This window comes from Staurois parvus, unplaced genomic scaffold, assembly GCF_062004578.1.
Source record: "Staurois parvus isolate SC_StPar_1 unplaced genomic scaffold, SC_StPar_1.0 ptg001302l, whole genome shotgun sequence".
Taxonomy (NCBI): Eukaryota; Metazoa; Chordata; class Amphibia; order Anura; family Ranidae; genus Staurois; species Staurois parvus.
In genome coordinates this window covers 8,534,600-8,556,234 of record NW_028319098.1, presented here as the reverse complement: position 1 = coordinate 8,556,234, position 21,635 = coordinate 8,534,600, and the positions used below count along the sequence as shown (strand labels likewise).

General features: G+C 45.8%; 1 protein-coding gene across 1 annotated transcript in view; it reads left to right on the top strand.

Moving 5' to 3' along the window:
• The first annotated feature begins 758 nt into the window (after positions 1-758).
• The window catches only part of HNF4G (hepatocyte nuclear factor 4 gamma), a 160,817-nt gene continuing 139,940 nt past the window's right edge, over positions 759-21,635 (top strand). Inside the window, exon 1 of the mRNA XM_089661063.1 lies at positions 759-917. The gene's annotated coding sequence lies outside the window, so the exon portion shown is untranslated. The remainder of the gene's footprint in view (positions 918-21,635) is intronic.

Here is a 21,635-nt window from a genome sequence, read left to right as displayed (position 1 = left end):
GCTGCCACATAGACTTTGTTACACAAAAGAATGGAATGTGGTTTCCCCCAAATTCCCTACTAATTCTAAAACTATATTTTTGCATTTAATTTTTATCAATACATTTATCTATTTTCTCAAAGGTGGATATGCGGAAATTCCAACTTAAAATCTGTGTATAGAGTGTGAGGTCACATAACTACACAAAAGGACTTGTCAATAGCAACTTGTCCTTGATATACAGTTGAATTCACTGTGAAGTGCTTTTACTTTTCCTTTTGCATCTGTCCTTAGGTATTGTATACTACATTGCAATTGCAGTACAACAGCAGTCTTGATAAGTAATTTCCATATGTATAAATCTTTCACAGTAATGAACCTCAAAGTAAATGATACCTTAGCTAGCTTGTCTTTGCATTGTTGCTTTTTTTGCCAAATTAAAAAAAAATGTTTCTTTCACCCATAGTTTTAACATGGTGTTCTTGGTACTTTTTTTAAAGATTGCACTGGTAATTGCTTGCATCGCAATGTAATAAATATAATTGAAAACATTTTCTTCTGAAACAGAACAAAAATATCCATTTTCCTCCTCCACCCTGCATTTTAGTGATCTATAAAGCAACCTCCTGTAAAATGGCATGTGTGCGAAACAAGTAGCTTTCATTTTTACCTGTGGTTTACTACAGTAGTTACTGTTTAACATCCCCACCCACGTTTTAGTTTGTTTAGTAAATCGATCTGATGGTAGGCAGCCCTGTCGCCATTGAGTAAAGGTAATATTGTATAGCATATGGGAACGTCTCTCCACTTGATTTTAGAAACACATATAAAGTAATACATCTCTTTAGGAGATATTTCCCAAGAAAGGGACCCGTTGGTCTGAATCTGTTTTATCAGGAAAATGACGGTCTGTTGATTTCCGAATCAGGTTTAATAAGGTTAGTAAAACGGGGCTTAAAAAAAAAAAAAACAAGCTATGCCACCACACTTGGTAATTATCAAAGGTATAGCCAGGGTAAGGTTCATCATTTATGTAAACAAATTGTTTCCATGCTTCTTTTCTTCTAGATTGTTGTGTTTGTGTGTCACATGATACCTGTCACTAGTCTGCCCGACACTTTCTGTTGCTATCATTTAATAAACTTGTATTAGTTTGTTATTATGACTTCTTTTGTTATACAATGCTGAGTACATTTTAGCAGTAGTGCATTTTCTTAAATGTGTCACAGATTGATATGTTTCTTTTGTAATTGTTATTTTTTTTCTTTTCTGTTTGAAAGTATTATTTAAATTTGAAAAAAATATAATTTTGCATGACAGTAAGCTGTTGTATTATAATGTGTAATTATTATTATTATTATTACTACTACTATTTTTAATCTTATGGTCTATTATTATTTTATGTTCTGTATAATAATAATTATTATTATTATGCTCTACCTGAGCTATATTTGTAAAATAACCATGACACATTAAATAATAATGTACACAAACTGGTATATTTAAAGAAGTGCTTAGAGCAGTGATGGACAAAATCATTCAACAGGTTATACTAGTTAGTTATACTGCTAATAACTGGTAGTTATTGGCTACTGTGGCAGTTTTCCTGTTGCTTTTTTTGTCTTATAGGCTGTAACAATGATTTGTTAAAATTGCGACTTTATTCTTCTCTAGTGTCTAATGTCTATTAAATGTTCTTACTTTCACATAATATCCGTTTAAAGGATAAGTTCATCAATTTCAAAGTGTAACATGTTACAAACGGATTGCCCCCGCCCCACTACCCCATTTTTACAGCTAGTGGGGGAATCTTCTCCCACCGCCAGTTGTCAAACTTTTTGAAAAAATGTGGCCATATGGGGCTCCAATCGCCATATCACTCATTCACAGCATTCTGTGAATGAGAAAGCTACAAGTCCTGACAGCCTTTGTGGCTGTCGGTTTGTAGTTCTGAATGAACTACCATAAAGCTAGCTGTGGAGTGCCATGGTAGTTCACTGAGTCTGTCAGACTGTTTCTGCTTGCCTGTATGATGTATGGGCACACAGATACACTGACAGGTCTGCGATCTCCTGGTGCAATGCTTTAGAGCACGGGAGTCAAACTGGCGGCCCTCCAGCTGTTGCCAAACTACAAGTCCCATGAGGCATTGCAAGATTGACAGTTACAAGCATGACTCCCAAAGGCAAAGGCATGATGGGACTTGTAGTTTCACAACAGCTGGAGGGCAGCCAGATGGACACCCTGCTTTAGAGTCTTCGGAAAAAAAAATATTAATGCACATTTTTTTACCTGCAAATTTATTTTTGTTAAAAAGGTAAACCTATCCTTTAAAACCAATCCCTCTCTCACTTAGGCGGTTGTTCTGCCACTTGTAAATGGATGTTTTTTTATTTTGAAATTCCAACACTTCTGGCACAGAGATCACCTTCATTTGTACATTGCGTTTATCTGCGTTTACATGCGTTTACTGCTGCGGTAGTAAATTCTGGCCCTTTCTATAGCAACTGTTTACTTATTTTTTCTTTTTACTGTGATTAACTGTGTTTATGTACAGATAGCTGCGGTACATCGCTCCTGGAAGCTGTCAGCTTTATTTTTCCTAAAAGCATAAAACTGTATGTTATGAAAATGTTGCTGTGAATGGAGCCATAGGGATGCATTGTCTGCATTTAGCTACAGTAAATAAGTTCCTCTAAATGCAGCTAAAAGCTGAAATAGAACCACCCATGTGAAAGGGGCCTAAGTTTATTTCATGCCATATCCCTGTGCTGTGTTCAGAAGAGTATGTATTGCAAACATATATTATTTTTGCTATGGAGCTAAGCCACCTCCCTCCCTACACAGAGACATGTACAACACCCTTCTCTAGAATGTTTTAGTTTTTCTAATAAAGGCAGCATAATGCTAGATATCAGAATTTATTGCCGGTCATCATTAAATAATATTGCCATTATAGTTTGAGCTTTATGTTCTCGGTATGGAGGTTATGTGGTATTTTCTCAGTGGTTATGTTGTATATGTGACAGAATAGTGATGGGTGAAATGTCAGTGTGATAAAGTGCTGGGCGCATGTAAATATTACAGGCTTTCTGGCAAGAATTGGATCTGACTTGCATTGTAATGGAATGACACAGCCAGAGAATGTGTTAATGGACAGAAAGGCCTAGAGAAACATACGTCTTGGACTGCAGAATACAAATGAGCAATACTTATATTTCAACAGACATTCCTTCTCCTTCTTTATTGACAATATTAATTTCTCCATTTTTTTCATAAATAGCTCCCCAATGCCAACATCTTTCCCTGCACTGTAAATACAATGGCTAAACCAGTAACATAAAAATATACTCAAACATGTGAAACATTGGGAGTGGGAAGGCTTCCTAAAGAACAAGGTAAAAGATAAAGAGATAGATAAAGAAGATCTATAGATGTTCTATGTAACAATATAGATAGCAAAAAATAAGGACAATATGTGATGTGAGTGATACAGACCTTGAAGCTTCAGAATGTAATTTCAGACATATGAGTCAGACCCTACACATATTTCTGTGTTTAGAGAGTCTTTAAAGCGGTTGTAAACCCTTACATATACCCAGTGAAGTGACTGGCCTCAGGCTATGCACAGAGATGAAACGCCTCCTACTTAAGTTGTACCTGTTTATCTGCAGTATTTCTTCTCTACATCTGCTCAGAGTACTGAATTTCTCATTTACAATTGTCTAAGAGTTCAGAAAAAAGGGGCCGAGAACTGAAATAACACTCTTCAGAATTTAGTGAGGAGAACTCTGAGAGCTGATTGGAGGGAAGGGACCCCCCCACACACACACACACACAGCTCACAGGAACAGAGCTGAGGCTGTCAATCTGCTGGAGGTCCCTGCTCTGTCCCCATTTTTCTCTTGGTGTCAAGAAAACTTGTCAGAAGTGATTCATGCTGATAGCAGAGCAATGGAGCAACAGACAGAAATGATACTTGGTGCCCTTAATTGAGACAGGCACACACTATATAGCTATACAACCACTTTAAGTCATTGCAGCCCATTGTCAAACGCCTTGCCACGAAGGTACATACAGTATACTTGAGTAGGGATGAACAAACTTATATTCCTATAAAGTGTATGTCAAGCCAGTATTTTCTTTAGTTTTGGATAATAAAATATTAATTAAATAAAATGTTAAAAAAAAGCTAAAAACCCTGTCAGGTTTTTTTTTTTTTTTGCTGTCTGTGTCCCATCAAGGAGATTTCACTTCACTTCCTGCTCCAGATATGCAACTGAAGGGCAAGGATAATTCTTTAAAGTGTGGGGAATTGTCCTCCTGGGCAGCTGTCACAAGAATAGGTGTCCCCATTGGAAGATTTAGGGTCCTATTACATGGGCTTGTCATCCTGAGCAGATGGATGGCAGGTCCGTGTCCACGCCTCTTGTGAAGAGCAGACACAGCTAGCTGTGCTCTATGGGGCAGTCAAATGTAAATGGACCGCCTATCTGTTTACATTCAACTGTCATCCTATCCGCTAGACCAGGGGTCTCCATATTTACTGAACAAAGTGCCAGTTTACTGGCCTATAGACTTTAGGGCGCCCAGACTGTGGCCATTGGGAGATAAAATTATCCTGGAGTTAGTGGGCATAAGCAATGTATCTTTGCTATTAGGGGGAGGAGTAGTACCCCATTGTTGGTGTCAGTGGGAGACATAGTGCCTTATCACTAGTGTCAGAAGGAGAAAAAGTGCCCCTTCATCGGTGTCAGTAGGTTCTGCTGATATCTGTGCAATTTTGGATTGGACTTTCTGTTTCAGTGCCAGTGATCAGCAGGACCAATAGAGATGGTAAATCTGCCAAACAAGAGGTACAGAAAGCAAAGTGAGTTCTAATCCTTCACTACTCTATTCAGAAATAAAAAATAATTTGGGTTATACAGTACATACACGTAAAATCATCTCTGCTGGTGGTTTTTCCTGTCTGCATTCACAGACCCAGTTACTGTCATGAATGAAGGTCATTATTTTTTGAAGAATATGATATAAAACCTGTGGCAGGTCATTTGGAAATAGAACATGAAATGCCTATTTCTTGTTTTTTTTTTTAAATTACAACTCATTGCCTTTATAAACATACACTTTGGCTTCAGTATAGTAGGAAACCTTTTGCTTGGTGACCCATTTTTTTTTTTTTAGAGATACCAGCCTGAAAACTAGTGTCAGATTGATATCTCTGGTGAAGGGGAAGAAGGTTCCCAAAACATCATGTTGTTGGCAACAAGGTGATTTTAGGCATCATGCAGGTAGGTTGTATTCCCTGTAAGCAAGTCATGTCTTAATGTTTCCTAATAAATTAAAAATCACATGTACTGTACTGTATATCTAATCCCAAGATGGAGGGCCTTACTTCTGTATCCCTGAGCCTAGAGCAAGCATTGTCCCTGTCTGAACCTTAATTAGGTCTTATGTGTTTGTTTTGTTCGATGTGTCTTGTGTTTTATTAACAATTCCTGCCACCTGTATACATATATCCGGCCTCACAGAAGTCTTTAAAAGGGTCTTTATATGCAAGGCTGGATATACTATATGCATAGCTGTGTTTGTGCTGGGAGCATGCTGCACACCATCTCTCAACACAGAGATCGGGCTCTCACTGGTTTCGTACCAATGATCCAAGTTCCAGTTCTTGAACTTCTGATCACTGCCATAGCCACTGATTGGCTATCACAGTGATCAGTTATTGTATAGCCTGCCCATGTGTTTTTTTTCTTCTCTTGATTAGAGAAAAAGATACATTCTAACTTTTTCTCCTTGCAAGAGAAGAGGAAAAAAGTGAACAACGATGTGTTTGTGTAAAAATAAAATAATAATAATAAAAAAGAATAATTTGGGATCAAAGGTGAGGGTCAGGGACAGTGTATTTTAGGTATAATTAAAAAAAAATAAATTAGTACCAGTGTCAGTTAGTGTCAATTTATTTTAAGTAGAAAAAAAATCAAAATGAGCATTATTATTGTTTCTAGACCCTACTATGGATACAAACAAATAACATACACATATGCAATATCACTGTCAGAAGCAGGCAAGTTTATTTTGGGCTGTTCTTTGGTGGTAGGTTAGGGTAATAGCAACAAGTATACTGCTAAATAAAATTAAAAAAATATTTACATACTATTTTGTTCCAGTTTTCCTTTGATAATAAAAAAAAACAGGGAGGTATTAACTACCAATTACTACCAAATGAAATCCAATTTATCCTGAAAAAAATAAGGTATAATTCACCTGGATACACTAAGTATTTGTGATGATGTGTAAAGTTTTATTAACACACACCAGTTGCAAAACATTTTTTAGGGTGCTATAATTTGTTCCACCCTTCTTCATGCAGGGGTAAATAAACACTCTCCTACCCTACCCATGTACCCTTACATTGTGACTACTTATCACTTAAATAGTCTGTTCCTATATATATATATATATATATATATAGGAACAGACTATTTAAGGGATAAGTAGTCACAATGTAAGGGTACATGGGTAGGGTAGGAGAGTGTTGGAGTGCATGGAGGGCCAGCTTGTGTTTCCCCCCTCGAAGAAAAGCTTAGTACATCAGGCCCTTAGAAGGGTGTACAGTGAAGAACTACTACTACATAGTGCCAGGATAGAATCATGAGTATCACAGCACACCACTTGTGACACCCAACAAAGCAATGAGTTATGCATGAGTTTAAAATATGCATTTGATACATTGCCAGGTATTTGGAAAGAAACGCAGATATCATTAACTGTTTATTATCATGTTAACATGTGCAAAAAAAGTCAGTAAATGTTTTAAGTCAATTATGCATCTGTGATGGGATACACTATATTGCCAAAAGTATTGGGACACCCCTTCAAATCATTGGATTCAAGTATTCCAATCATCTCCATGGCCACAGGTGTATATAACAAGCACTTAGACATGCAGGAGCTGAGTAAAGTCAACTGTGATACCGTGATAGGTTGCCACCTGTCCATTAACTCTATCCGTGAAATGTCCTTGCTACTAAATATTCCACGGTCAACTGTTAGTGGTATTATAACAAAGTGGAAACAACTGGGAACAACAGCAATTCAGCAACAAAGTGGTAAGGCATGTAAAATGATAGAGTGGGGTCAATACATGCTGAAGCGCACAGTGAGCAGAAGTCGCCAACTGTCTGCAGAGTCAATAGCTAAAGACCTCCAAACTTTGTGTGGCCTTCAGATTAGCACAAGTGCAATGCTAAGTTTTGGATGCAGTGGTGTAAAGCACACCACCACTGGACTCTAGAGTAATGGAGATGTGTTCTCTGGAGTGACAAATCATGCTTCTCTGTTTGGTAATCAATGGACGTGTTTGGGTTTGGCAGCTGCCAGGAGAATAATACTTGCCTGGCTGCATTACGCCAACTGTAAATTTTGGTTTGGGGGGATAGTGGTGTGGGGTTGTTTTTCAGGGGTTGGGCTTGGCCCATTAGTTCCAGTGAAGGGAACTCTTAAGGAATCAGCATAGCAAGACATTTTTATGTTCCCAACTTTGTGGGAACAGTTTGGGGATGGCCCCTTCCTGTTCCAACATGATTGAGCACCAGTGCACAAAACAAGGTCCATAAAGACATGGATGAGTGAGTTTGGGGTGGAGGAACTTGATTGGCCTGCACAGAGTCCTGACCTCAACCCAATAGAACACCTTTGGGATGAATTAGATGTTGGACGAGAATGCCTACTTCGCGTCCAACATCAGTGCCTGATCTCACAAATGCGCTTCTGGAAGAATGGTCGAACATTCCCATAGACACACTCCTAAATCTTGTGGACAGCTTTCCCAGAAGAGTTAAAGCTGTTATAGTTGCAAAGGGTGGGCCAACTAAATACTGAACCTGCGGACTAAGGCTAGGATGCCATTAAAGTTCATGTGCTTGTAAAAGCAGGCATCCCAGTACTTTTGGAAGTATAGTGTATATTTATTGTATATATACACTGCTCAAAAAAATTAAAGGAACACTTTGAGAACACATCAGATCTCAATGGGGAAAAATATCATGCTAGATATCTATACTGATATGGACTGGCTAATGTGTTAGGAATGTAAGGATGCCCCATTGTTTGATGGAAATGAAAATTATCAACCTACAAAGGACTGAATTCAAAGACATCCTGAAAACCAAAGTGAAAAAATGATGCAGCAGGCTAGTCCATTTTGCTGAAATTTCATTGCAGCAACTCAAAAATGGCACTCAGTAGTTTGTATGGTCCCCACGTGCTTATATGCATGCCTGACAATGTCTGGGAATAATGAGTCAGGGTCTCATTATGAGACGACAGATGGTGTCCTGGGGTATTTCCTCCCAGATCTGGACCAGGGCATCACTGAGCTCCTGGACTGTCTGAGGTGCAATCTGGCAGTGCCAGATGGACCAAAACATGATATCCCAGATGTGTTCTATTGGATTTAGGTCAGGTGAACATGGGACCATACAATGGTATCAATTCCTTCTTCCTCCAGGAACTGCCTGCATACTCTCGCCACATGAGACTGGGCATTGTCATGCACCAGGAGGAACCCAGGACAGACTGCACTAGCGTAGGGTCTGACAATGGGTCCAAGGATTTAATTCCGATACCTAATGGCAGTCAGGGTGCTATTGTCTAACCTGTAGAGGTCTGTGCATCCCTCCATAGATATGCCTCCCCAGACCGTCACGGACCCACCACCTATACAGTCATACTGAACGATGTTACAGGTAGCATAACATTCTCCATGGCTTCTCCAGACAGTTTCACATATGTCACATTTACTCATAGTGAACCTATTCTCATTTGTGAAAAGCACAGGGCACCGGTGCTGGACCTGCCAATACTGGTGTTCAATGGCAAATGCCAGTCAAGCTATATGGTGTCAGGCAGTGAGCACAGGGCGTCTTTGGCTCCTGCTTAGTGACGTCACACCGCTGGCGCTACATGGAGGCCCGGCGGCCATCTTAATTTCTGGACAAGCCCTTCCTGATCCAGCCAAACTTAAGCATCCAGAGAAGGGAGTCCCTTAAAGCAGGCTTCTACACCCGTCCATCCCTTAAAGGGATCTCTGGCCAGTTGGATCCTGTACCTACCCGTGTGCTCCTGACAAGCACCACCACACCTAGGAGGAGGATTAGCCCGGATTAGGATCTTATCCAATTCCTAAAGGGGACCTCTACAGTGTCATTTAATGCGTATTTATACATCTTGTGAGTGCGTAATTTTACCAAACGATTTGGAGCACTATTTGTGGATTCTACAGCTTATTTGGACTTAGATCTGCACAGACTGTCACTTTATTGGCATACTCACGAACAATATTATTGTGTATTATTGTGTTTTTGTAACGCTGCACCTATTTATTTATTATATGTTTCTGAAGGTTTTACTGGTTACCTTTGGTGTTCCAGCTGCTTACTAGAGAGCGCTCGCTTTTTCCACTATATTCTCCTAGAGTAACTGCCTGTCTCCTGGAATGTCCTCCATGCTCTAGAGACTGTGCTTGGAGACACAGTAAACCTTCTGACAATGGCACGTATTGATGTGCCATCCTGGAGGAGTCCTGTGCAACCTCTGTAGGGTCAAGGTATTGCCACATGCTACCAGTAGTGACACTGACCCTAGCCAAATGTAAAACCAGTGAAAAACAATCAGAAAAGATGAGAAGGGAAAAAAATGTCAGTGGCCTCCACCTGTAAAACCATTCCTGTTTTGGGGGTCATCTCATTGTTGCCCATCTAGTGCACCTGTTAATTTCATTAACACCAAAGCAGCTGAAACTGATGAACAACCCTCTCTGCTGCTTAACTGACCAGATCAATATTCCAAGAGTTTAATTGACTTGATGCTATATTCTGATTAAAAAGTGTTCCTTTTTTGAGCAGTGTATAAATGAGCACCCTGATCCTCTGATGATCTCATGACAAAACTTGTAGGGAGGATCCTGGGTGGACATCACCATGCACGTGCACTGGTCGGTGGCCTTTTTTGATGTTGGAATTTTTCAGGTTTTAATGTACACAGTGCTGGTGTTATTGCTTGTAACTGAGTAGATGCAATTTAAGGTATAAAGTCTTTTACATTTACGGTATCACATTAAGGGTGGTTTGCTCTGTTCCTTACTTTACATACATTTGGAATTGTGATTTGAAAAGTGGAATGCAGCTCTGTAGTACTCGTGATTCATTGCCACATGGTGCAGTGTGATCGGAAGAGTGCAACACTAAGGAGTATTTATATACACAAGTTATCTGACCGCTTTTTTATGAGGGTTAATAGTATTCAGTAAGCTTCTCCTTGCCCTGTGTAGGGTGAACCACTGGAATCCTATTTGAGGCAAGTCTCTATCTGGAGTCTTTTTTGTGGCAAGCCATTGTTTAAGAAGCAAGTGTGGGATCTGTCACATCCATCACTATACTTTACTTGGAATGAACTTTATCAAAGACCTTTTTTCTTTAAGCACAATTTTAATTTATTTGGTCTTACTTTGAATGATACATACTTTGCATGCTGTTCACTATTATTTACGTATGGTTACATGAATAATTATCTACGAGGTATAGGTTATGATTAGAGATGAGCGAATCGAAGTATCCGAAGTGGAATTCGAGTCGAATATTGGAAAAATTTCGATTCGTGCCGAATCCGAAAAACAGCCTAATTCGGACGCGCGAATCGAAATTTTTCCGAAAATGGCGGCTGACATGTGCGGCGACGGAGCGGGGATGTCGGGGAAGGCGCGCAGACAAGGCGCGCTGCCCCATAATGCATTCCTCAACGACATGTGATCGCATCAGCCAATCAGCAGCCAGCCAGCCAGCACTGTGTAATGGTCGAGGTATATATAGCGGCCATTTTGGAAATCTTCATTTGCCTGCAGTCATTGAACAGAGGCAGACCGCTCTGTACTAAAGACAGGGACAGAGTTAGGGCCACAGAAACGAGAATTGGGGACAGAGAGAAGTTACTTAGGGACAGAGAACCATTACTCAGGGACACAGACTTGTTAATGAGGGCCACAGAATCGTTATTTAGGGACAAAGAAACGCTAGTTAGGGCCACAGAATTCATACTCAGGGACAGACAGAATTTTCACTCAGTGCCAGAGAATTGTTACTTAGGGCCACAGAAACGTTATTAGGGCCACAGAATTTTTACTCAGGGACAGACAGAATTGTTACTGAGTGCCAGAGAATTCTTACTCAGGGCCACAGAATTCATACTCAGGGACAGACAGAATTGTTACTCAGGGACAGACAGAATTGTTACTGAGTGCCAGAGAATTGTTACTCAGGGACAGACAGAATTGTTACTGAGTGCCAGAGAATTGTTACTCAGGGACAGACAGAATTGTTACTGAGTGCCAGAGAATTGTTACTCAGGGACAGACAGAATTGTTACTGAGTGCCAGAGAATTGTTACTCAGGGACAGACAGAATTGTTACTGAGTGCCAGAGAATTGTTACTCGCACAGACACAAAATTGTTACTTGCACAGACACAGAATTGTTACTCGCACAGACAGAATTGTTACTCAGGGCCACAGAATTCATACTCAGGGACAGACAGAATTGTTACTGAGTGCCAGAGAATTGTTACTCAGGGACAGACAGAATTGTTACTGAGTGCCAGAGAATTGTTACTCAGGGACAGACAGAATTGTTACTGAGTGCCAGAGAATTGTTACTCGCACAGACACAAAATTGTTACTTGCACAGACACAGAATTGTTACTCGCACAGACACAGAATTGTTACTGAGTGCCAGAGAATTGTTACTCAGGGACAGACAGAATTGTTACTGAGTGCCAGAGAATTGTTACTCAGGGACAGACAGAATTGTTACTGAGTGCCAGAGAATTGTTACTCAGGGACAGACAGAATTGTTACTGAGTGCCAGAGAATTGTTACTCGCACAGACAAAATTGTTACTTGCACAGACACAGAATTGTTACTCGCACAGACACAGAATTGTTACTCAGGGCCACAGAATTCATACTCAGGGACAGACAGAATTGTTACTGAGTGCCAGAGAATTGTTACTCAGGGACAGACAGAATTGTTACTGAGTGCCAGAGAATTGTTACTCAGGGACAGACAGAATTGTTACTGAGTGCCAGAGAATTGTTACTCGCACAGACACAAAATTGTTACTTGCACAGACACAGAATTGTTACTCGCACACAGAATTGTTACTCAGGGCCACAGAATTCATACTCAGGGACAGACAGAATTGTTACTGAGTGCCAGAGAATTGTTACTTAGGGACAGACAGAATTGTTACTGAGTGCCAGAGAATTGTTACTCAGGGACAGACAGAATTGTTACTGAGTGCCAGAGAATTGTTACTCGCACAGACACAAAATTGTTACTTGCACAGACACAGAATTGTTACTCGCACAGACACAGAATTGTTACTCAGGGCCACAGAATTCATACTCAGGGACAGACAGAATTGTTACTGAGTGCCAGAGAATTGTTACTCAGGGACAGACAGAATTGTTACTGAGTGCCAGAGAATTGTTACTCAGGGACAGACAGAATTGTTACTGAGTGCCAGAGAATTGTTACTCGCACAGACACAAAATTGTTACTTGCACAGACACAGAATTGTTACTCGCACAGACACAGAATTGTTACTCAGGGCCACAGAATTCATACTCAGGGACAGACAGAATTGTTACTGAGTGCCAGAGAATTGTTACTCAGGGACAGACAGAATTGTTACTGAGTGCCAGAGAATTGTTACTCAGGGACAGACAGAATTGTTACTGAGTGCCAGAGAATTGTTACTCAGGGACAGACAGAATTGTTACTGAGTGCCAGAGAATTGTTACTCGCACAGACACAGAATTGTTACTCGCACAGACACAGAATTGTTACTCAGGGCCACAGAATTCATACTCAGGGACAGACAGAATTGTTACTGAGTGCCAGAGAATTGTTACTCAGGGACAGACAGAATTGTTACTGAGTGCCAGAGAATTGTTACTCGCACAGACACAAAATTGTTACTTGCACAGACACAGAATTGTTACTCGCACAGACACAGAATTGTTACTCAGGGCCACAGAATTCATACTCAGGGACAGACAGAATTGTTACTGAGTGCCAGAGAATTGTTACTGAGTGCCAGAGAATTGTTACTCAGGGACAGACAGAATTGTTACTGAGTGCCAGAGAATTGTTACTCGCACAGACACAAAATTGTTACTTGCACAGACACAGAATTGTTACTCGCACAGACACAGAATTGTTACTCGCACAGACACAGAATTGTTACTCAGGGCCACAGAATTCATACTCAGGGACAGACAGAATTGTTACTGAGTGCCAGAGAATTGTTACTCAGGGACACCTAATCGTTGAATTAAATAGTATGTCAGACAACATGCAGAGGAGGCAATGTTTTAGGAGCGAGCAGACGTGGCAGCAGAGGAAGGGGTCGAGGCAGCAGTATTCGCAGCCAGAGGCCAGTGCTCCCGGTGTCATCCAGCGGTCGTGTCTCCACCGACAACCCTGCCGTCATTGATTGGTTGGCTCGGTCGTCTTCCTCTTCCCAGGTCACCTCTGACACCTACAGCCAACGGTCGGTGGGTACGTCAGACACAACCGTTAGTTGGCATGGCCCGGGAGCAAGCCCACTGAAATCACGTGTCCTCTACCTGCCCCTGTCCTTTGCTGTTCCCTCACCAAGCGAAGTATCGCATGCTGTGGGCTCAGCCCCACTGTACAGTGAGGAAGAGCTAACAGAGGGCGGTCAGGAACGGGGGGAGACATCGGCCTTTTCAGCAGCCAAGCGAACAAGTACTGGCGAGGAGAGTGGCTCGGTAGCCGGTCTAGAGACAGGTCTGTCTCCTGACCCAGACGCAGCCGAGGGGGCTAGTAGTGAGGCGGAGACCCTACTTGATGATGAGGAGGTTGATCGCACTTGGCAGCCTCGTCGTCATCAGGCAATTTCTTCCGCATCATCAGGAGAAGAGGGTGGCAGCTTGGCAGCGAGCAAAACAGTCGGTGGGTTGCCCAGGAGACAGCAGCAGGGTCGCATCAGTGTCAGTGGAGCCAAACGTCCACGGAGTAGAGCACCAGCTCCACTGCAGCCTACCACCACGGCCAGTAGTGGTGCCGGTGCGCACGGAGGAAGTAGCAGTCAGCCAGTGAAGAGTAGCGGGGGCAAAGTTTCCTACTCGGTGGTGTGGCAATTTTTCCTCAAGCCGCCCGAGGAAGTAAACGTAGCCGTATGTCGACTATGTGGCCAGAAATGCAAGCGTGGCCAGGGGGCCCATGTTGGGACTACAGCGTTGCGTCAGCATATGCAGCGTCACCATTCGGTGGCCTGGGAAAACCGTGATAAACATACGGCGGTTCTGCCTGCCCCAGCCCCCGCTCCATCACCCGCTCCGTTACTTGCTCCGTCACCCGACGTCGTCAATCGCCCTCTATCAGCCAGTCAAGGCTCCAACACCTCTGCTGAGGGGAGTTGTCGCTCGTTGGCATCTTCCGCTCGTTCAGATGCTCCTTCTCCTGCTACTCCTCTTCTCGGATTCCGTCAACAGTCTTTCTTGGAATCCGTATCCAAGAGACAACAGTTTGCGAGCACGCACCCGACCGTGCAAAAGCTGAACGTCCTCCTGTCCAAGTTGCTGGTGCTGCAGTCCCTCCCTTTCCAACTGGTGGACTCAGCACCTTTCCGAGAAATGATGGCTTGTGCCGCGCCGCGGTGGAGAGTGCCAAGCCGTCATTTCTTTGCCCAAAAGGCAGTGCCAGCCCTGCATTCACATGTAGAAGAGATGGTGGGCCAGTCTTTGAGCATGTCGGTCTCTGCCAAAGTGCACGGCAGCGCCGACGTGTGGAGCTGTAACTACGGTCAGGGACAGTACATGTCATTTACGGCCCACTGGGTGAACGTGGTGCCGGCACAGCCGCACCAGCAACTTGGACAGGTCACGACGCTTTTGCCTCCACGTTTGCACGTCCTTGGTCCAGCAAGCATGTCCGCCTCTACCACCTCTTTTTCCGCCGTGTCCTCAGCCGCCACCCCCGTGCCAAGTCCCATTACCCGACCGGCATATCACATGTGCAGGGCGCAACGGTGTCACGCTGTGCTGCACCTGGTATGCCTTGGCGAACGTAGTCACACAGGGGAGGAACTGCTGAGTGTAATGAACAGAGAAATCGACAGATGGCTGTCTCCGCGCAAACTAAAAATCGGAACCATGTTGACTGACAACGGAAAGAACATGGTGTCTGCTCTGCGTCAAGGAAGGTTGTGCCATGCGCCATGCATGGCTCACGTGTTCAATCTGGTTGTCAAGCGGTTCCTAAAATCCACCATCCCACTGCAAGACATCCTTAAAATGTCACGTAAACTGTGCATGCATTTCAGCCATTCCTACACCGCAAAGAACACCCTCATTGAGCTGCAGCGGCAGAACGGAATTCCACAGCATCGCCTGATCTGCGACGTTGCAACAAGGTGGAATTCAACCCTACACATGTTAGACCGCCTTTACGAGCAGCGAAAGGCCATCACCGATTTCCTGATGTTACAAGCGGATAAAGGTACTCCCCTGTGTAACTTAGATGTCAGCCATTGGCAGCTCATGCGTGACACCTGCCGCTTGCTCAGGCCCTTTGAGGAGGCCACGCTATTCGTGAGTCGGCAGGACTGTGGGATGAACGACGTCATTCCTCTGTTGCACGTCCTGGAACAAATGCTGTTAACAATGGCTGGTCAGGGTGCGGTAGACGTGGCGCACAGATCTCAACGCCACATGACCCCTGTGGGGGCAGGACAGGAAGAAGAGGAGGAGGTAGAGGAGGACATTTGTGCTCAGGAATTATTGAGTGAAATGGGTGGTTTTTCCACTCAGCGGACAGGAGTGGAGGAGCAGGAGCATCTGGTAGAGGAGGAGGAGGAGGAGGAGACAGAGGACCCAGACGCACCGTGGCAGTATGCTGTGGAGATGGAGGCAGGGAGTCCCTCGCATTCCTTGGCACAAATGGCCCATAGCATGCTCGGTTGCTTGCGTAGCGACAGCCGAATAATAACCATCAGACAGAGGGATGACTTTTGGCTGTCCACCTTGTTGGACCCTCGCTACCGGTCCAAAATGGTGGCCTTTTTCACACCTGCTGAGAGGGAGGCCAAAATTACGTACTATAAAAACCACCTATGTAGTCAGTTGGTCTCTGCCTTTGTGCGCCAACGTCCATCCTCAGACACTGTGGGCCCTGTGCGCTCGCGTTCCGCTGGCATGGCAGCAGGGGAGGGGTGGGGTGGTAGGAGCAGTGGCAGCTCCACCAGCAGCGGCTGCCTCAGTCTGCAGTCGATGATGAGTAGCTTTCTTCACCAGCGCAGTGAGGAAACTACTAACCAGCCGCAGCAGCAGCAGCAGCATCAGGTGGACCTGGAGCAGGAGCTCAAACAACAGGCTTGGGCCTACTTGGACAGCACCCTGCCAACCGAGGTAGACAATCCCCTTGACTACTGGGCAACGAAACTTGACCTTTGGCCCCAACTAGCTGAATTTGCCCTTGAAAGGCTGTCATGCCCGGCCAGTAGCGTGGCATCGGAGCGCGTGTTTAGTGCGGCAGGAGGTATTGTAACTCCGCGGAGGACACGACTGTCCACCCAAAGTGTGGAGAGACTCACGTTTGTGAAAATGAATCAGGCGTGGATTAGTCTGGATTTCAAACCACCAGTTCCTGACACAACTGACTAAATCCGCCATGAATCATGCCTCAAACATGTGCCACTTTCAGGTCTCCTCACACTGCTGGTGTGTTTAATTTTTTGACATAGGGTGCTGGCAGATTACGGGCCTCCTATAGCTGCTGCCAGGCCCCTAATCTGCCATAGGCCCCTATATACCGCCTCCTCATGCTGCTGCTAGGTCCAGAGTCTCTCATGGGTCCCTGTACGGCCTCCCATTGCTGCTGTCTCCATCGCCACACTCTGCTGCCATGTGCCACTTTCAGGTCTCTTCACACTGCTGGTGTGTTTAATTTTTTGACATAGGGTGCAGGCAGATTACGGGCCTCACATAGCTGCTGCCAGGCCCCTAATCTGCCATGGGCCCCTATATACCGCCTCCTCATGCTGCTGCCAAGTCCAGAGTCTCTCATGGGTCCCTGTACGGCCTCCCATTGCTGCTGTCTCCATCGCCACACTCTGCTGCCATGTGCCACTTTCAGGTCTCTTCACACTGCTGGTGTGTTTAATTTTTTGACATAGGGTGCAGGCAGATTACGGGCCTCACATAGCTGCTGCCAGGCCCCTAATCTGCCATGGGCCCCTATATACCGCCTCCTCATGCTGCTGCCAAGTCTAGAGTCTCTCATGGGTCCCTGTACGGCCTCCCATTGCTGCTGTCTCCATCGCCACACTCTGCTGCCATGTGCCACTTTCAGGTCTCTTCACACTGCTGGTGTGTTTAATTTTTTGACATAGGGTGCAGGCAGATTACGGGCCTCACATAGCTGCTGCCAGGCCCCTAATCTGCCATGGGCCCCTATATACCGCCTCCTCATGCTGCTGCCAAGTCTAGAGTCTCTCATGGGTCCCTGTACGGCCTCCCATTGCTGCTGTCTCCATCGCCACACTCTGCTGCCATGTGCCACTTTCAGGTCTCTTCACACTGCTGGTGTGTTTAATTTTTTGACATAGGGTGCAGGCAGATTACGGGCCTCACATAGCTGCTGCCAGGCCCCTAATCTGCCATGGGCCCCTATATACCGCCTCCTCATGCTGCTGCCAAGTCCAGAGTCTCTCATGGGTCCCTGTACGGCCTCCCATTGCTGCTGTCTCCATCGCCACACTCTGCTGCCATGTGCCACTTTCAGGTCTCTTCACACTGCTGGTGTGTTTAATTTTTTGACATAGGGTGCAGGCAGATTACGGGCTTCACATAGCTGCTGCCAGGCCCCTAATCTGCCATGGGCCCCTATATACCGCCTCCTCATGCTGCTGCCAAGTCTAGAGTCTCTCATGGGTCCCTGTACGGCCTCCCATTGCTGCTGTCTCCATCGCCACACTCTGCTGCCATGTGCCACTTTCAGGTCTCTTCACACTGCTGGTGTGTTTAATTTTTTGACATAGGGTGCAGGCAGATTACGGGCCTCACATAGCTGCTGCCAGGCCCCTAATCTGCCATGGGCCCCTATATACCGCCTCCTCATGCTGCTGCCAAGTCCAGAGTCTCTCATGGGTCCCTGTACGGCCTCCCATTGCTGCTGTCTCCATCGCCACACTCTGCTGCCATGTGCCACTTTCAGGTCTCTTCACACTGCTGGTGTGTTTAATTTTTTGACATAGGGTGCAGGCAGATTACGGGCCTCACATAGCTGCTGCCAGGCCCCTAATCTGCCATGGGCCCCTATATACCGCCTCCTCATGCTGCTGCCAAGTCCAGAGTCTCTCATGGGTCCCTGTACGGCCTCCCATTGCTGCTGTCTCCATCGCCACACTCTGCTGCCATGTGCCACTTTCAGGTCTCTTCACACTGCTGGTGTGTTTAATTTTTTGACATAGGGTGCAGGCAGATTACGGGCCTCACATAGCTGCTGCCAGGCCCCTAATCTGCCATGGGCCCCTATATACCGCCTCCTCATGCTGCTGCCAAGTCCAGAGTCTCTCATGGGTCCCTGTACGGCCTCCCATTGCTGCTGTCTCCATCGCCACACTCTGCTGCCATGTGCCACTTTCAGGTCTCTTCACACTGCTGGTGTGTTTAATTTTTTGACATAGGGTGCTGGCAGATTACGGGCCTCCCATTGCTGCTGCCAGACATGTAATCTGCCATGGGCCCCCGTACCGACTCCTCATGCTGTGACGTTGCAACAAGGTGTAATTCAACCCTACATATGTTAGACCGCCTTTACGAACAGCTAAAGGCCATCACAGATTTCCTGATGTTAAAAGCGGATAAAGGTACTCCCTGTGTAACTTAGATGTCAGCCATTGTCAGCTCATGTGTGACACCTGCGCTTGCTCAGGCCCTTTGAGGAGGCCACGCTATTCGTGAGTCGGCAGGACTATGGGATGAATGAGGTCAAATCGGCCATGGGCCCCCGTACCGCCTGTTCACGCTGATGCTGGTCCCACAGTGTGACCTGGGTCCCTGTACGGCCTCCCATTGCTTCCACTCTGCCATGTACCTCTTTGAAATCTCCTCACACTCCTGCGGTTGTCCATTTTGTCATAGGTTGCTGGCAGATTAGCGGCCTTCCATAGGTGCCGCCAGGCCCCATATCGACCATGGGCCCCCGTACCTCCTGGTCACGCTGCTGCTGAGCCCACAGTGTGACCTGGGTCCCTGTACGGCCTCCCATTGCTTCCACTCTGCCATGTGCCACTTTGAAATCTCCTCACACTCCTGCGGTTGTCCATTTTGTCATAGGTTGCTGGCAGATTACAGGCCTTCCATAGGTGCCACCAAGCCCCATATCGGCCATGGGCCCCCGTACCGCCTGGTCACGCTGCTGCTGGGCCCACAGTGTGACCTGGGTCCCTGTACCGCCTCCCATTGCTCCCACTCTGCCATGTGCCACTTTCAGGTCTCCTCACGCTCCTGCTGGTTTCCATTTTGTCATAGGTTGCTGTATGGCCTCCCATTGCTGCTGCCTCCACCGCCACACTGTGGCTCCAAACACTGGTTTTGGCCCCGTGACTGGCCAAAGGAGTGAAGTGTGCAGTGATTCTAAGATCGACGGCACTCATCTGCATGTCATACTGACAGACAGTATTATTTCTCTTCCCCAGCAGACTCCAAGGGCATTTAAATTAAAGGTACAGTGTTCTGCACTAATATTAAGTCTCTCTGAAGCCTAGAAACACCCTTTTTTAAGTTAAATTCACAGCGAATTTATTCGACTCGAATCGAATATTGTCAACGAATTCGCCGAATCAGTCGAATCGAATTTTTCATTTCTTCGCTCATCTCTAGTTATGATGATACTGTAGCGCTGCACTCTTTCTTTCTTTATTTATATGTGTCTTGTATCCAGGCATTGTGCTGGCAGCTGCAGAAATTTTTTTTTCGTTTGTTTTGTTCTGTGTTTTTTCAGTGATTTAATGCTGATTTTTTTGTTTATTATTTGAGGCAATGTAATGGACTCAGCTGCAGTAGCAAGTGCTGAACTAATCTTTCCTGAAGAAGGGTTATATAGCCGATACCTTGGGGTTGTGTATATGGCAGCTGGTTTCGGTTGAAAATGACTGGTAGGTCTACCTGCTTAGCAGAAGAATGAAGGTTCCCTTGGGTGCATGAGGCTTGGTTTACCCAGGCCTCCATGTTTAATGGACCTCAAGTGTTCTGTGAGACCACTGTGAACTAGGCATGGAGAGAGAGAGAAAGCTATAGGTAAAAAAAAAGACTGGAGATATTCTAAAGCATGGGTTGGCAAGCCGTTGATTGCGACTGACTGGTCGACTGTGGGGAACCAACAGGTGGATTGTGACCACAGCTTTGACTCCTCCTAGCCTCTGCTGCTCATGTTCTCTGCATAGCAGAGAGCAGCAGGCATCATAGTGCTGGATGGAGGGCGGGAGCTGCTTCAGTGATTGGTTGCTAGGCGGTCCTAGCAACCAATCACCAGCTTGCTATTATGGAATGTTCACTCCGGAAGCTCACACTTCCCCCTTCCACCCAGCACTATGCCATCACCTGATCTCTACTCTGCTGTACACATGTTGGCAGGTCTGAAGTGCTACCTGCACAGCGCTGTGTAGGTGTGGGGGAGGGAGGGGGGGTGGATGATGTGAAGGGAACAGAGAAAACACTGTTGGAGGGAGGACCGAGCACACTACTGTGGTGGAAGGGAGCAGAGGACACTATAGTGGGGGGGGAGTGTGAAGAGGGCAGAGGACACTGCTTTGGGGGAGGTACAGGACACTATTGTGGGGGGGGGGCAGAGGACACTGCTATGGGGGGGAGGGGACACTACAGTGGGGGGGTGATGTGAAGGTGGGGCAGAGGGTACAGGACAGTACTGTGCGGGGAGGGGGTGAATGATGTGATGGGAACTGAGAAGACACTGTTGGAGGGAGAACTGAGGACACTACTGTGGTGGAAGGGTGTAGTGGACACTACAGTGGGCAGTGGGGGGGATGTAAAGGGGGGCAGATGGCACTGCTTTGGGGGAGGTACAGAACACTACTGTGGGGGGCAAAGGACACTGCTATGGAGGGCAGAGGAGACTACAGTGGGGGGGGGGGGGGGTGATGTGAAGGGGGCAGAGAATAATGTGGTGGGGGGCAGAGGACACTATAGTTGGGGTGGGCTGTGATATGAAGGGGTAGAGGACACTGCTATGAGGGGAAGAGAACAGTGGGGGGGGGGGGTGATGTGAAGTGGGTAGACAACACTGCTATGGGGGCAGAGGACACTACAGTGTGTGTGTGTGTGTGGGGGGGGGGTGATGTGAACCGGGCAGAAGACACTGCTATGGGGGCAGAGGACACTACAGTGCAGGGAGGGGAGATAGGAAGGGGGCATAGGACACTGCATTGGGGGTTACAGGGTACTACTGTGGGGGGAGTGGAGCAGAGGACACCATGGGGGTGTGATGTGAAGGGGCAGAGGAGACTGTTATGGGGGGAACAGAACGTGGGGGAGGGGGGGCAGAGGAAA